The following is a 12,885-nucleotide window of genomic DNA, read 5'->3' as shown; positions in this document are numbered from 1 at the left end:
ACCCACCCTGTGGAACACCCTCCCACCAGATGTCAAAGAGAAAAACAACTACCAGACTTTTAGAAGACATCTGAAGGCAGCCTTGTTTAGGGAAGCTTTTAATGTTTAATAGGTTTTGTATTTTAATATTCTGTTGGAAGCTGCCCAGAGTGGCTGGGGAAACCCAGCCAGATGGACGGGGTATAAATAATAAATTATTTATTATTATTTATTACTATTATTATTGAGTGGAATTCTCCCAAGCATCCTTCAATAAGGACATCCGTGTTGCCTTTTCATTGCTGCCCTCCGCGGCATCCTTTAGTTGCGAACGTTCAGTGGGAGAGAGTTTAATGATGCATCCCTGCCTGCGATAGATGCTCCCTGTTGTCCTATTAGTTCTCCGCCATACCTCATTTGAGGATGTTTGTCAGACATAGGCAAGCTTTGCTTGGGCTGAGCATGCTGCCTGGTGTCCACTTTAAAACCCGGCCATTTTTCTGCCTTTTCTGAAATGGTCACTGCTATAGCAAACAGCAAAATGCCATTTGTATGCAAGGCCAGGAGTGTAGTTTATAACATGCATGTACCACAATTCATTAGCATCTGCAAGCCTGGGCTGCTCAACCGCTGAATGTGAACTCTCCTTGAAAAGCAGTGGGTGACGTGGAGCTGGGCATGTTTAGCCTAGAGAAGAGGAGGTTAAGGGGTGATATGATAGCCATGTTCAAATATATAAAAGGATGTCACATAGAGGAGGGAGAAAGGTTGTTTTCTGCTGCTCCAGAGAAGCGGACACGGAGCAATGGTTCCAAACTACAAGAAAGAAGATTCCACCTAAACATTAGGAAGAACTTCCTGACAGTAATGAGCAATGGTTCCAAACTACAAGAAAGAAGATTCCACCTAAACATTAGGAAGAACTTCCTGACAGTAAGAGCTGTTTGACAGTGGAATTTGCTGCCAAGGAGTGTGGTGGAGTCTCCTTCTTTGGAGGTCTTGAAGCAGAGGCTTGACAACCATATGTCAGGAGTGCTCTGATGGTGTTTCCTGCTTGGCAGGGGGTTGGACTCGATGGCCCTTGTGGTCTCTTCCAACTCTGTGATTCTATGATTCTATGTTAGGACTGGGTGATATATCTGGCTTTCAATATTATTATTGTTTGTTTGTTTTACACACACACACACACACACACCCTGCCCATCTGGCTGGGCTTCCCCAGCCACTCTGGGCAGCTTCCAACAAAATATTAAAATACCGCAATGCATCAAACATTAAAAGCTTCCCTAAACAGGGCTGCCTTCAGATGTCAATATAATGATATATCACCAGCTATACATCGTGATACACCAATATATCACAATATCTGAAATAGAGATGGGAAGGCCGGGGGGGATAGAAAAATGGGGGGGGACCCCAGTTTTCCCCCTAAAGCTGTTTTATTCTGGAAAATTGGGAAAGTGTGTGGAATAGTCAAACTATATCAAACTTTTTTTTTCTTTTCAATTTTTCCAGGGGGGGAAAATGGCTTTGGGGGAAAAAACTGTCCGTCCGTCCGTCCGTCCCGTCCCCCCCCCAATTTTTCCAGGTTTTTTCCAGGCCTTCCCAGCTCTACTCTGAAATAAGGATGGAGCTATGTAGAGGCATTGGCTGGCTCCCCCCCCCCCCCCGCACTCTGATTTTTGCATAGCACACACATCATGATTCGCAATATATTGCCAGATCAATAATTATGAAACCGATATCACAATGTGGACTTCAAACTGGTTTTGGATGATATATTGCCCAGTCCTAGGTGATTTCCACAGGCTTCTGCAATAGGACTTCCGTTTTCTCTTGGCCCCCTGCAGCTGCCTTTGTGTCCGCCCTCTCCTCCCTCCCCATGCCAATGGCTCCCCCAACTCACCAGAGCAGATTTTGAGGGTGCCTAGAGGATGTGGGTGGCGCTTTGGGTTAAACCACAGAACCTAGGGCTTGCCGATCAGAAGGTTGGCGGTTCGAATCCCCGCCACAGGGTGAGCTCCCGTTGCTCGGTCCTTGCTCCTGCCAACCTAGCGGTTCGAAAGCACATCAAAGTGCAAGTAGATAAATAGGTACCACACTGGTGGGAAGGTAAACAGCGTTTCCATGCGCTGCCCTGGTTCGCCAGAAGCGGCTTAGTCATGCTGGCCACATGACCCGGAAGCTGTACGCCGGCTCCCTCGGCCAATAAAGCGAGATGAGCGCCGCAACCCCAGAGTCATCCACGACTAGACCTAATGGTCAGGGGTCCCTTTACCTTTACCTTAGAGGACAACAGAAGAAGCGAGAAAGGAGAAGCCCAGCTGAGTGAGCCCCACATGTTATGGTGGGTCTCACCTAGTATGTTTGAGCTGAGAGGACATAATTGGGGAAAGTTATTGTTGTTTTTTAAAAAGTGTATACTGCCCTATACCTGTAGCTCTCGGGGCACTTCACAACACAAAATTACAACATTAAAAAACCCACTAAATGCGTAATAAAAATAAGAACAAACACAACCCAGTAACCCCTGACTTCCTCAACACATTTAAAAGGGCATTGGTTGTCAAATCAGCCCAAAGCCTGGTTGAAGAAAGACATTTTCACCTGGAGCCTAAAGTTGTATAATGAAGGTGCCAGCTGAACCTCCCTGGGGAGAGCATCCGACAAATGGGGAGCCACTGCAGATAAGGCCCTGTTCTCGTGTTGCCACCCTCTAGACTTCTCGAGGAGGAGGCACACGAAGGAGGGCCTCAGAGGATGATGTCAGGGTCTGGACTGGTTCATGGGGGTGGGGGAGAGACGGTCCTTGAGGTATTGGGGTCCTGAGTCGTTTAAGGCTTAATAGGTCAAAACCAGCACTTTGAATTGGGCCCAGAAACTAACTGGCAGCCAGTGCAGTTGGACCAGGAAAAATGTAAGGTGCTCAAAACGTCTTGCCCCGGTGAGCAACCTGGCTGTCGAATTCTGCACCTGCTGAAGTTTCCAAACCGCCTTCAGAGGCGTTATAACACGTAAAAAGGGCATCTCTTCCCCAACCCCCCATGATGAATGTCTCAACATTTGTCAGGGTAAAGACTCTGCCACCCCCACCCCCTGTCTTTGTTTTTTGGTGGCACCTCTCTAACCCAAGCTCCGGAGGAAGGTGGCTTGACTTATTTTTTAGGAAAGGGACCTCTGACCATTAGGTCCAGTCGTGGCCAACTTTGGGGTTGTGGCGCTCATGTCGCTTTATTGGCCAAGGGAGCCGGCATACATGTGGCCAGCATGACTAAGCCACTTCTGACGAACCAGAGCAGCACATGGAAACGCCGTTTACCTTCCTGCCGGAGTGGTACCTATTTATCTACTTGCTCTTTGATGTGCTTTCGAACTGCTAGGTTGGCAGGAGCAGGGACCGAGCAATGGGAGCTCAACCCGTCGCGGGGATTCGAACCACCAACCATGCTAAGTCCCTTGCTCAAATCCCACATTGGTTAATTTCAGAAGTTATGGGGACAAGCTGGCACCCAGCAATTTTAGGGGACCCTTGCTCCCTGCAAACCCATAGCAGTTGTTTTTCACCTTCAGCCTCTGAGCTGATGCATTGCCTGATTTCATTAAGTGATTCCAGGCTGTGTGTGAGAGAGTCTTCCTTAACTTGGAAAACATTTTCATTAACCTCCCTTGGCTTTAAAGAGTGTAATTGCATTTTAATCTTTCATTCCTACATTATCATTCTGGAGACGGAGTCATTTAAGGGTGGATAATTCCTGCTAATGTAATTTTAAGATACAGTAATCTGAAGTCTGGTCTGGTCTCGCAGTGGGTTCATTCAGCCTAGAAAGCACACTTGGGACAGCGGTCAGCTTTTTTTAAAAAAAAAACAGAGTCCTTCCTTTCCGTGTAATAATTCACTGATTCACTTGGAAACTTCTGAGGTGGGTTTCAAAAGTGGCAAAGTTCTGAAGGTGATGGGAGATGATATATGAAGGCACCACCTTGCTTCAAGCTAAGCAGGTCTGGGACTGGGCAATGCCTGGATGGGGGAGCCACAAAATAATAAATCTCCAGTGATGCCAATGGACAGTTCACACAACACACACACACCATAAGAATCCTAGCCCTGTGGTGATGGTGTCAGAAAAACTCCATTGCTGTCTTGGAAACTAATCCAGAATGTGGCAACTAGACTTGGCGACTGGGAGCGGCCACCGAGACCATGTAACACCGGTCATCTACATTGCCTTCCAGTACGTTTCCAACCACAATTCAAAGTGTTGGTTGTTGTTTAGTCGTGTCCCGTCTCTTCGTGACCCCATGGACCAGAGCACGCCAGGCACTCCTGTCTTCCACTGCCTCCCGCAGTTTGGTCAAACTCATGCTGGTAGCTTCAAGAACACTGTCCTACCATCTCGTCCTCTGTCGTCCCCTTCTCCTTGTGCCCTCCATCTTTCCCAACATCAGGTCTTTTCCAGGGAGTCTTATCGTCTCATGAGGTGGCCAAAGTCTTGGAGCCTCAGCTTCACAACCTGTCCTTCCAGGGCTGATTTCCTTCAGAATGGAGAGGTTTGATCTTCTTGCAGTCTATTGGACTCTCAAGAGTCTTCTCCAGCACCATAATTCAAAAGCATCAATTCTTCGGCGATCAGCCTTCTTTATGGTCCAGCTCTCACTTCCATAAAGTGTTGGTACTGACCTTTAAAGCCCTAAATGGCTTTGGCTCTGTATAACCTGAAAGAGGTGGGGTGAGCACTATTTTGGGGACCAACTAGAGCTTTTTTTTTCCAGCCAGAACTCACCAAATCTCAGCTCCGGCACCTTTCAGGTGGGTGGCATTGCTATTTTAAGAGAACAAGGGAGAAGTTCATGGTAAACTCTGGCACCTCTTTTTCTAGAAAACCAGCAGTGGAACAAGCCAACCTTAATGCAGCCTTGGGGGGCTACAGGAATCTTTTAATTGGAGATGCCAGGGATTGGACTATTGGAGTTTCACCTTCATGTAAAGGTAAAGGTACCCCTGACCATTAGGTCCAGTCATGGACGACTCTGGGGTTGGGCGCTCATCTCGCTCTATAGGCCAAGGGAGCTGACATTTGTCTGCAGACAGCTTGACTAAGCCGCTTCTGGCGAACCAGAGCAGCGCACGGAAACACTGTTTACCTTCCTGCTGGAGCAGTACCTATTTATCTACTTGCACTTTGACGTGCTTTCAAACTGCAAGGAGATCAAACCTATCCATTCAAGAAGATCAAACCTATCTATTCTTAAGGAAATCAACCCTGAGTGCTCACTGGAAGGACAGATCCTGAAGCTGAGGCTCCAATACTTTGGCCACCTCGTGAGAAGAGCAGATTCCCTGGATGTTGGGAAAGATTGAGGGCACAAGGAGAAGGGGACAAGAGAGGACAAGATGGTTGGACAGTGCTCTCGAAGCTACCAGCATGAGTTTGACCAAACTGCGGGAGGCAGTGGAAGACAGGAGTGCCTGGCGTGCTCTGGCCCAGGGGGTCACGACACGACTAAATAACTAAACAACAACAACAAAGTCGGCAGGAGCTGGGACCGAGCAACGGGAGCTCACACCATCGCGGGGATTTGAACCACGGACCTTCTGATCGGCAAGCCCTAGGCTCTGTGGTTTAGACCACAGCGCCACCCACGTCCCACTACACCTTCATGTAGAGATGTATTAAGACAGAATCCTGAAAAAAGCAGAGCCTGGAAGTCTGGCCACCTTACAAGATGCTGTCTGTTTAAGCAAGAGGGGCTGGTGGACAAGACTTGGGTCACTATGACACTGATTCTCCTCTGTGAGCCTTTTTTGCTGCCTCCCCCCACCCTGCCCAGATATTAATTTCTTACATGGGTGAAGACTGTATTACGGCCATTTCAGCAAGAGTGCATGTGGCTATTTTATGAAGATGACTTTTCATCCTTCGGCGTAAATTGCTGAGCCGTGATTCAAAAGCGTAATGTCCACTCATTTCCCCATCTCCCTGTAAGTGACTCTGACAGCCACTTCGCAGGCACGCCAGTCCTCTGCCCTGACTGCCAAATGGGCATCAGATGATATAATTGTGTATAGATTCGGCCGCTGAAGGAAAGTGGAGTGGCAGCAATTTAAACATCTCCTGTCTCTGTGTGACCCCCCCCCCTTTCTTACAGTCACCCATCAAGCTTGAGGTTTCCTCCTTGCATGCCTGCGAAAAAGTCCAATGATCTGCAATTATTGCAGGGTTGGAATTTTTGCACCTTTTCTATCGCAGCACCTTTCTTGGCGATTTGAGATAAGGCGGTACAGTGGTAACTTGGTTCTCAAATGCCTTGGTAGTCAAACAACTTGGAACCCAAACATTGCAAAACCGGAAATAAGCGTTCCAGTTTGCGAACTTTTTTCAGAAGCCGAACATGCTCCATTTTGAGTGTTACGCTTCCAATTCGAGTGCCACACTTCCATTTTGAGTGTTACGCTGAGGTCTGTCTGTTTTTGCTATTTATTTTGCATTTTTGTTTTTGCGGCTCTTTTTTGTTTTGTTTTGTTCAGCTACTGATTGAATGATTGATTGTGTGACTGCACTACATGGTTTATTGCTTTCATTTTATGGATCAATGGTCTCATTAGATAGTAAAGTTCATGTTAAATTGCTGTTTTAGGGGTTGTTTTTAAAGTCTGGAATGGATTAATCCATTTTGCATTACTTTCTATGGGAAAGCGCGCCTTGGTTTTGGAACGCTTTGGTTTTGGAATGGCCTTCCAGAACAGATTAAGTTTGATAACCCAGGTACCACTGTGCTTTGCTTGGTTTCTAAAGAGGTTGCAGCTGCAAACCTGTATCATTATCCGGTCTTATAGATTGAATCTATCATGGTGTTATAGATTGGGAGGAACCGCTCCTCCTGAACCCTAAAAATTAATAAATTGTGAGTTACTTGGCATGTGAAGGGATAAATATAAGCTGCAGAGGAAATCATGAACTAGCCTATGCAAAATGACCGGATCAGGCTTGAGCCATTAAGAAACAATATAGGGCCATTGAGAGCCATGGGCAATGCAACAGTCCTCCTTCCTTGCCCTGAAATGTGGACAGAGACTCAGCGTTTGGAAGCTTGCCATAGTAACTGGGTGTGAGGGGACAGGGAAAGAGAGTTTTCAGCAGGAGTTGCTGAGAAGAAGAAGGGGAAGAAGAAAGACTGGGATCCATCTTGGGCAGGTTGGCTGCAGGCTGGCTAGAGAGATTCTTTGGAGTCCAGAGATGCACTGCTGTGAGCGACAAACCCCTCTTGAAATGACCATGCTGTAAAAACTGGACTCCCTCCATGCAGACTGAAGGTGTAAATAAATAAATAAATAAATAAATAAATAAATAAATAAATAAATAATATTTTTTAATTTATATCCCACCCTCCCCACCCGAAGCTGGGCTGAGAGTGGCTAACAACAATAAAAGTAACACAACATTCTAAAATCAATTCATTATAAAATCAATTCAAAATCAAATTAATGGCAACCATTGGGCTAGAGTTCTGTGAGGATTACAGAAGGAGGGGGCCAGACTGTGCCTTGGCCAAAGGCCAGGTGGAACACCTCTGTCTTACAGGCTCTGCGGAAAGATGTCAAGTCCCGCAGGGCCCTAGTCTCTTGTGACAGAGCATTCCACCAGATCGGAGCCACGGCCAAAAAAGCCCTGGCTCTGGTTGAGGCCAGCCTAACCTCCCTGTGGCCTGGGACCTCCAAGATGTTTTTATTTGAAGACCGTAAGGTCCTCCATGGGACATACCAGAAGAGGTGGTCCCATAGGTACGAGGGTCCTAGGCCATATAGGGCTTTAAAGGTTATAACCAGCACCTTAAACCTGATCCTGTACTCCACCGGGAGCCAGTGCAGCTGGTATAGCACTGGGTGAATGTGATCCCATGGTGTGGACCCTGTAAGGAGTCTTGCCTCGGCATTCTGCATCTGCTGGAGTGGATAAATAGGTGAACAAACCATAATTCTTAAAGCTACACCTGTCTCTGCCATGCTTCAATTCTCTGACAGGGCACGGACCCTGGGTGAGTGCTGGGAACGCCCTGGGATTTTGCCACCACTCAGCAGAGAGATGGGGAGGCGCCCAACTTTTGTAACAATGTTTACATCCCACCCTTCTTCTAAGGAGCTCAAGAGAGCACACATTGCTCTATCAAAACAATGCCTCACTGTTTTATCCCTACAAAGCATGTTCTCCTTCATGGAGAGCACGTGTTGCGGTGGGGGCTGCCAGGACACTCCAAAATTGGGGGCGGGCTAATTGATTGTTGGCCACGGATGCGATTGGGGCTTCCCTTGTTGTTGGGAAGAAGTTTATGTTGCCATTTGTTGATTGACAGCCAGAAATGCTAAAACTCCTTGCACGAGGCTAGGGCTTCCTCTTTTCGACCGTGCATCAGATTGCCCGTCCCCCCCGTCCCTAGAATAGGGTTGTTTGCTTTGACCTTGCTATGCCTGTCATGGGGTCGTCTGGGCAGGGGTCCGGTAGGAATTTTGTCCATCTGGCTGATTGGCTGGGGCCATTTGGTTTTTGCCTACTGCGTAGCAAATCGTCACAACTTGTGAGGTTGCGGTTAGGCATTGGTTTATGATTTGGTTGGTTGAGGGGCATGAATTGGCTGTGCCTGCCCCTCTAATGCTGCTGCTGCAAGGGGTTCCGTTAAAGGAATCAGGGGCTAACTATTGCTTGTCCACTCTGTCAAGGGGGCTCGGGCCATAACAATGAGCTCCTGGTTGCATTTGAGGAGAGCTGAGGGCAGGTTCCCTGCTCTGTCGCTACCCCCAAGTGTATTCCCCTTTTCTGACTTTCACATCGTGCCCCATGGTGGGAGCAGATAGTCGCAACCAATGCCTAAGCAACCACTCACATTTTTGTATTTTAATAAAGTTGTGGCCAAAATTATGCCAAAAACCATAAACAAAAATTCTGTGTGATGTGTGAGTTATTGGGGTGGCCCTGGGGACCTTGACACGCAATAACCCTGCAAGGGAGGTTAGGGTGAGGGACTGTAAGTGGCCTGAAGCTACATGGTGTACTTCATGCCTCCTGGTCCAACCACTTTGTCACATTGACTTTTCTCCTTTCACACTCTCATCCTCCATTAATAAAAACAGCGTGTCTCTGCCCCCGATGGAACAACTTTACATTCATAAACGAATATGAGCACCATACCTTCTCACAACACATTTCTCCCAAATTTATTCACCGGAAATAAACCTCCTTCCCTTCTCTGCCTACCTGCTATGTACTTCTTCCCTTCCTTCTGAAGCAAGCTGCACGCAGCAGGAATTTCGGATGTGATGTTCTGCAAAGCCGTCACTACCCTCGCCCCCTCCGCTCCTCATTTTCCTCTTAATTAAACAATGAACAGCGACCTTTCATAATTCCTGTTGAAAGATGAGAAGAATCTGCCATGCTGATCTGCCCGGGCAGCAACGGGCCCTCTGAGAGGGGTTCGTTGACGCGTTTGCAATTCACAAGATTCCCCTTTGCATATTAATTCCACGTTCCTAAGGTCATTCTCTGCTGGTCTCAGGTCTGGGAAGCGTCTTCCTTTGGGGACCGCACTGCAGGGGTGGCGTGGGGGGGCATCCGAGGAGAAGTTGCTTGGAGATGGGGGGAGTTGTTTGGGCCCAAACAAACCACAACACTGCAAAACAGAGGGAGGAGGGTTGTGAGAGTTGACTCACCAATGGGCACTACGTTGGCAGTCCTTGAATCAAAACATGGAGGTAGCCTTCACACTTCCTCTTTTCTTTTTCCCCTCTTTTTCCCTTTTTTTTTGTAAAAAAATATTTTTGTTGTTGTTTTTGCTGCTGTTGTTTAGTCTTCATGACCCCATGGACCAGAGCACGCCAGGCACTCCTGTCTTCCACTGCCTCCCGCAGTTTGGTCAAACTCATGCTGGTAGCTTCGAGAACACTGTCCAACCATCTCGTCCTCTGTCGTCCCCTTCTCCTTGTGCCCTCCATCTTTCCCAACATCAGGGCCTTTTCCATGGAGTCTTGTCTTCTCATGAGGTGGCCAAAGTCTTGGAGCCTCAGCTTCACAACCTGTCCTTCCAGTGAGCACTCAGGGCTAATTTCCTTAAGAATCGAGAGGTTTGATCTTCTTGCAGTCCATGGGACTCTCAAGAGTCTCCTCCAGCACCATAATTCAAAAGCATCAATTCTTCGGCGATCAGCCATCTTTATGGTCCAGCTCTCACTTCCATACATCACTACTGGGAAAACCATGGCTTTAACTATATGAACCTTTGTCAGCAAAGTGATGTCTCTAATTTTTTTGTCCCCAGGACTAAGTGGGATGGTACCCTTGTCACCTCACCGACAAATTCCCAATGATCTTTTTTGTGGGCCCTGCCCACGCCTCACTCCCAGCAGAATCCCAGAGAGGATGTCTCTCTGCCAGGGTGCAGATGGCACCCCCACGCAAACACCACAACCTGATGGCTGTGCGGCCGTTCAGCCCCGGTTCATGCAGCCAAAACTCATCCTCCACAAAAATCCCCATCTGTGTGAGGATGAACGACTTCCACGATGGCCTTCTCCAAAAGGCCTTCTAAGGTTTCTCATTGTGGTTTGGGAGGAAAGCAAACTGGGAGAACTCAGCTTCTAACCCCAAGGAGAACTTCTCTCTGCCTTTAAAAGCTGCAGCAAGAAGCGCCAATATCTTGCCCGCTGCAGATTTCGCTCTTTGCATTTGGCAAACTTCGCCAGCAGAGTTGTCTCCATCTGTGTTGGCAAAAGAGTTGAATGTGCTTTTATTACCCTCCAGCATTATTATTATTATTATTATTATTATTATTATTATCCCTTAGGAGGCAGGGCAGCATGCAGATACACAACTTACAAACAAAAACATTACAAAACAGTTTCAAACGCTGTAGAAATAATTACAATCAAAAACTTTCTAGTACAATTAAACTGCAGTTAAAAAGACAGTTCCATCCAATGTTCTTGAGGTTTCCAGCGACAGTGTTCCTCAGCCACTAAATGCCTGGGTAAGTTCTCAGATTCCGCCTGCAAGTTAATAATGATGGAGACGGGCTCACCTCACTAGGGAGGGCATTCCACAATGGGGAAGTCACCACTGAAAAGGCCCCGTCATGGGTTAGCGTCAAACAAGCAGCCCCTGGGAGGAGGGAAGATTCACCATGCCAGATGTGGCCGATATTGGGATGGCAGTGAGACTCTTGATGGCTCAAGCAGGACCTGCGTGCCAAAGGCAAAGGGCCAGATGGCACCCTCACCAAATCCATGCACAAAAGTTGGTAGTAATATTTTTCTTCAACACGGGATTTGAGGGAAGGAGACTCCCTTAGGGAGTGCAGGCCAGGCAGCGTAGAAAACACATAGTCCTATCCACCCCCACCCCCACAGAATCTGCCGCCTGAAGCTAAGGATGGGGGAGACTTTTTAAAAAGGGAAGAAACCACGAAAGACTTCAACAAGGGACAAGGAAGCGTCGTATAATAATCAGGATCAAGAAAGTCAGCAGAGGGGGCATGGAAGTGATTTGAGAGCCTCAGACATTAGAACACCGGACTGAAGGTTAAGACTTAAAGGGAAGAAAGGACGGACACAACCCGAAACCAGGAAGAAAGGGACGATGGATAAAATTAGAAGAGAACTTTCTTTTATATATCTTGTTATTTCTGAGTAATATTAACAAAATAATAGATTGTGCTGGAAAGGAAATAATTGGCTTTAGCAGAAAGACTTGAAGGCATTAAGTATAAATATAAATTTAAATTATAAATTTTAAAGTTTATGGTTTGGAAGGTAAAGATAAAGTTAAAGATAATATTCTTAAATTGAGATAGATTGTTAAGATAAACTATTTTTGACAAATATGGGAAGAATTTGCTGAAATAATGATTAAATTGGAATACAAAAAGGGAGGTATGAGGAGGTCTAAGACACAAGATAATGAAATGAAGTAATTTTGAATTTATATACTTTTTTCTCTTTTCTCTTTTTTCTGCCTTTTTTCTTTTTGTTTTTGTTTTTCTACTCTGTTGATGTTTTTAAATGCTTTTGTATTTTTGAAAATTTGAATAAATATCATTTAAAAAAAATAAAATATATATTTTTATTGAGCAAATTTAACAAATCAAACTATAAATCAATATATCCAATTACTTTCCCCCTCCCTCCCTTCCCCACCCTGCAGAGACTTCCCTCAGCTCACCTCTCTAATTTGTTTACACATATTATTTTCTGCATGTTGTAAAATTGTACATATCATTGCCTTATCTATCCTATGTTCTACTAATAAATTTGTGGATGTTTATTCAAAACCTGCCAAGAAGTCCAAATCCTTTTGTTGTCTTTTAAAATAGTTTGTAAAGAGTTACCATTCTTCCCTGAAGTCATGGTTGTCCTTCTCACATAATTTATATGTTAACTTTGCCAACTCCACATAGCTCATCAGTTTTTCTTGCCGTTGTTCTTTCATTGGGATTTCCTCATTCTTTCATCCTTGTGCTAACAGGACGCTTGCCGCTGTTGTAGCGTACATAAATAAGGTCTTTGTTTTTCCTGGTAGGTCTTGTCCTAAAACCCCTAACAAAAATGCTTCTGGCTTTTTTTACAAATGTCATTTTGAATTTTTTTCAATTTATTATATATCATCTCCCAAAAATTTTAAACTTCTCTGCATTCCCACCACATATGATACAAAGTACCTTCTTTTTCTTTACATTTCCAACATGTATTTGACCCGGTTTTATACATTTTTGCCATTTTTGCTGGTGTAGTATACCATCTATACATCATTTTCATATAATCTAGAAATTGTATAGCCAAACCCTTTTTTTGTTATCTTCCTTGTACATCTCATATAATTGTCTGTAATGCAACCAACTCTGAAAATGGTCTTTGATTTCTTCATA

The sequence above is a fragment of the Podarcis erhardii genome, assembly GCF_964252035.2.
Source record: "Podarcis erhardii genome assembly, chromosome: 9".
NCBI classification, from domain to species: Eukaryota; Metazoa; Chordata; class Lepidosauria; order Squamata; family Lacertidae; genus Podarcis; species Podarcis erhardii.
The sequence above is the reverse complement of the archived record's forward strand: the minus strand, read 5'-3'. Positions refer to the sequence as shown.